General features: G+C 37.3%; 1 pseudogene; it reads left to right on the top strand.

Moving 5' to 3' along the window:
- Positions 1 to 878: 878 nt before the first annotated feature.
- Positions 879 to 4291, top strand: LOC120016782 (annotated as a pseudogene).
- Positions 4292 to 5027: the final 736 nt, after the last annotated feature.

Raw genomic sequence — 5027 nt, 5'->3', positions numbered from 1 at the left:
CTTATCTGTTTCACTTTTGAGTGCAAATAGACTCACCTAAAATTAAAGTTAGACCTCTACACCTGAAAATTCGAGTTTGAATGTAATATGTATTTTATAAAGTTGAAGCTTATCAAATATGGAATATGATGTGGAGACATTCAAAAAGAACTTCGAATGTAATGATATTACACAAATATAATAAAGAAGTTATAAAATATATCATGCATTGGGCTTGACTAATTTTCTACATTCCCTAGCCTAGCCCAAGTTGTATCATACCCGAGACTATCCTTAGACTTGGCCCATGGGCTTTCTCATTGTCCAAGCCAGTCAAAATTTGCAGTTATTGGGAGCTCCAATTGAAGCCCAATTAATCAAAAGATCCAATTACTAATGTGCTACATGCACTGTTTATTCCACAAACATAACAACAAAGCAACAAACTGTCCACACAAGACAATTGTTCTCAATGTTCATTGGATAATTTTGAGGGAGAAAAACAGAAGAAACATATACATAGTTGATCTATTTGTAAATATCATTGAACAAGGTGCATAGTAATATTGGATCCAACTTGATTGTGTAAATTTCCGGATTTATGTACCGCACCCTCGGAAATTCCCTACACGAGATTAGGGTATGTGTGCCACGCTTTGTTTGTATGTTCATGTACACCACTTAAATCTTTCTCTATTCTCTTTTTGTTTAATCAAACTCGAGGGACGAAAAAAGTGGGGATTATGAAAATATTAATCACAAACTGAATAATTCATTGTGTAATCAGTAATGTCGACTTTTAATAATTTTGATAGTAATTATTTATAAATAAAAAAAATGTTATTTATTTTGTTTCATAATTTTCCACGCCATAGACCGTATTATAAAGGTATGCCCTACTCGGTTCCATTTCTTCACCTTTCTCTCTATAGAGTGTTGCCACTTCTCTCAAAACACATTTGATTCAGAGAGAATACTCTACCTAGCAGAAGCTTCTCTTTGTTGAAAACACTAATGTCTCTGCTTTCGGATCTCGTCAACTTGAACCTCACAGACAACACTGAGAAGATCATCGCTGAGTATATATGGTCCGTTTCTTGTGGATAGTTTTGTTTCTATTCTAATATGTTCTAACTATGCGGTTGCTTGGTTTTTGTTCTTATGTTTCTGGGGTTTTCTCTCTCTTTTTGGTTGATCTTTATTGTTGTAACCTGTTTCTCTTCATTCTTGATGGTTTGTGCTGTTCTGTCTTGAATGCTCTCTTCACTTGCATTTCGGTTTGTTTTTTTTCTTTTCTTATTTTTGGATTGACTATTACTGGGTCTGATATACTGATTTTGGGTGTTAATTATTTTCTGGGAAGGATTGGTGGATCTGGAATGGACCTTAGAAGCAAGGCCAGGGTAATCTGCAATCTTCTTGTTCTTTAATTTTGAAAGTGTTTACTTCTTTTCTTTTCTTTTCTTTTCTTCTCTATGTGATGTATTGTTAATACGTTTGTTGATATATGATCTGAATGTATCAGACTCTATCTGGACCAGTGACTGATCCTTCAAAGCTCCCAAAGTGGAATTATGATGGATCAAGCACTGAACAAGCTCCCGGGGAAGACAGTGAAGTGATCTTATAGTATGTTATCTCTCCATTTGATATTTTTCTTGTTCTCTGGTTCACTTTCCTTTTTCTGATCAAAAGATTCACGATTTCTGTCTCGTGTCGTTAAATCAGCCCCCAGGCAATATTCAAGGATCCATTGAGGAGGGGGAACAACATTTTGGTAATTTTTTTCAATTAGAATAAACTTTTCCATTACTTTAAATGACTTTAACAGATTGTCTACAGCCTACCTGGTTGTTGAGGATTCAGATCTATTGATCTTATGATTAAATACTTGCAAGAAAACTTGTCTCATTGACCATTAAACTTGATGAATTTGTTATCGATTCCACGAATTTGTAGGTCATGTGTGATACTTATACTCCTGCCGGAGAACCAATTCCAACAAATAAGAGGTACAATGCTGCAAAAATATTCAGCCATCCTGATGTCGCTAAAGAGGAACCTTGGTATTTTTCACTTATTTGATATTTTTCCCTCGGAGTAGTGCTACTTGTTGTGAGCTTTCTAACATTTTATAGAATGAAAATTTGTGTTAAAGTTTGGACATAAAAATTTGTACTTGCAATCTGGGCATACTGTTTTTTTGGCTGTGTGGCAGCCAAAAAAACAAGGTTGTATTAATGGAGCTTTTAGTGATATCTCCTCTATAATATGCTGCAGCAGCATTGCCAATATTTACATGTGATAATAAAGGTTCCATCAATAAACTCATCCAAAACAAGGGAGGCCTGCCATTTGTGTTTTCTTCATTTCCTCTGAATGTTGATTATTCAGTTTTGTTTCTCTAGTTGCATTTACACCTCTTTATCATTTTCTCTATCCTTTATTTATACCACACAATAAGTCTAAATCCCTTTTGCAAATACAGGGGCCATACTATTGTGGTGTTGGTGTTGGTGCTGATAAGGCCATGGGGCGTGATATAGTGAATTCTCACTATAAAAGCATGCCTCTATGCCGGCATCAACATCAGCGGCATAAATGGTGAAGTGATGCCTGGACAGGTAATGTTTATTTCTGGACCGTCTTTTCTTTCAGAGCTAGTCAAGTCCATCGACAGACCATGTTTTCAGAAACCTTACTAAGAACTTTTTTTGTATCTTCGTTCCCTTGTTCATTGGGAGTTCCAGGTGGGCCCTGCTGTCGGCATCTCTGCTGGAGATGAATTGTGGGTCGCTCGGTACCTCATGGAGGTAACTGAATTTTGCAGTTGTAATTTTTTTTTCTTTTGCATTTACAACAGCAAATATTAATATGTTCTTCTGTTGTCTAATACTAAACTGGAAACTATTTATCCTTGTACTAGCAACCCATCTTAATTACCAAAATGGTATGTTTTCTGCATTAACAGAGGATTACTGAGATAGCTGGGGTGGTCCTTTCGTTCGACCCTAAACCTATCCAGGTCAGATTTTCTATCTGTGTTTCACACTAGCTCCGATGGTTGTTTTTTTTCGTTGCAGAATAAATGAGATGGAAAATTTTCAATATTTTAGCCTTGTGTTAATGTTGTAAGTGCCTTTCAGGGTGACTGGAATGGTGCTGGTGCCCACACAAACTACAGGTAATAACATAATATATTAGTGACAGCACAAAACTTTGTCCATGTAATCAATGTTACTGCCTTCCCTACTCTCTTTTTCCATTTTGGAAGACATGATGATTTTTTATTTTTTTTTTGATAAAGCTGTTATGATATGTTAGCACCAAGTCCATGAGGAGTGATGGAGGACTCGAGGTCATTAAAAAGGCCATTGAAAAGCTTCAATTGAAGCACAAGGAACACATTGCTGCTTATGGGGAAGGCAATGAGCGCCGCCTAACTGGACGACATGAAACTGCTGACATCAACACCTTCTCATGGGTAAGGGCAAATGCAATGAGAAACAATTTACTGGGCCAACATTTTTGTTGCCCTGGTCCCATCTCTATTACATAAAAAGTCAAGTCAAACACGTATTCTAATATAACCACATCAGCAAAACACAAATTTCTATACACTTTTTCTTCCCACACACTTTCTCTTTCCACCCAACCCAACAACATTTCATTCCTCCATATTATCCACAACAAAACTACACCAAAACATCAAATATCAGTACATCAACATCAGTAAAACACTTATCCCAATACAGCCACATAAGCAAAACACATTTTACAATACAGCCACATCAGTAAAAGACAACATCTTTGTTGGCCCAATACCAATTCACCATTGCATTTGCCCTAAGGATTACTTCAATTTCACTGGCAATGGAAACAATGTTAGCATTCAAATATGAAAACATGATGTTACCATGGCTGTAATTCGGAAAGGTTTGTTACGTTAACTATGTGATTTGATTGATTTACAGGGTGTGGCAAACCGTGGAGCCTCTGTTAGAGTTGGCAGAGAGACCGAACAGAATCGCAAAGGTTATTTCGAAGACAGGAGACCTGCTTCAAACATGGATCCATATGTCGTCTCTTCCACGATCGCTGAAACAACCGTCCTCTGGAAACCATGAGAGGGCAAGGCAAAACCTGTCCAATCTAGTTGATTTGTTTCAGTAGGAGAAAGCGTCCACTATTTGTGCCCTTCATTTTAATCTGCAAGTCTTCTCATGTACCCTCTTTTTAGTCTTCTCTTTGTTTTACTTTCTAGTTCCATGATAATAACAAAGAGTAGCAGGAGAAGGGCATATTATTATCAGGGACAAATGTGTTTCACTTAATAATTAGTTGATCGGTAATGGAAGTCGCTGATTTTTTTTTCTTCTACTTATGATGCAAGCCTGATGCCTTAAGAAACAAGCAGATCAACAGCAGTGTAAGTATATGCATATACATGCAAAGGCTCACGACAAGTTATGACCCCATTTGGGTGGAGAAGGAAAACAAAGCTACTGACCAAATCGAGTCAGATATACACATCGAAGCAAGTGAACCACCCATGTGACACTGGTTGAAAAGGCTGAGTTCCCAGTCAGGAATCATGGATATCTTCAACTAATTTCTGCATATGGTGCCAGAAAGCAGTTTGTTATTTTCCTGCAAATTACAACTATGTGAGTATTACAGAGGCTGGCAGCATCCCACCCAATGAAGGAAAAAGACAACGCTAAACCCTGTCACAAACAGTCTCTATTTCTTCAGAGGTGAGAAACAGCTCTTATAGAGATATAGATAGAGATAGAGACAGGTGAAGCAGAAACTTGTAACTATCAGTCAAGTAATATGTATAGTGCATGATGAGTTGGTTTCAGGGTGATCGTGTTATGGTATAGATGAAGTTGCATCATCATCAACAAAATTTTGTGAGGATAAAATTAAGGAAAGAAAACAATACCCACCTGACCATGCAAGCCAAAACATAAGCATACATGATACATGGCTTGGCATTGCTGTCTGCCTGTCTCCTTTGTTGGCCAGAGGTGGACAACCAGCAA

This window comes from Tripterygium wilfordii, chromosome 15, assembly GCF_013401445.1.
Source record: "Tripterygium wilfordii isolate XIE 37 chromosome 15, ASM1340144v1, whole genome shotgun sequence".
In the NCBI taxonomy this organism is placed as follows: Eukaryota; Viridiplantae; Streptophyta; class Magnoliopsida; order Celastrales; family Celastraceae; genus Tripterygium; species Tripterygium wilfordii.
The sequence above is the reverse complement of the archived record's forward strand: the minus strand, read 5'-3'. Positions and strand labels throughout refer to the sequence as shown.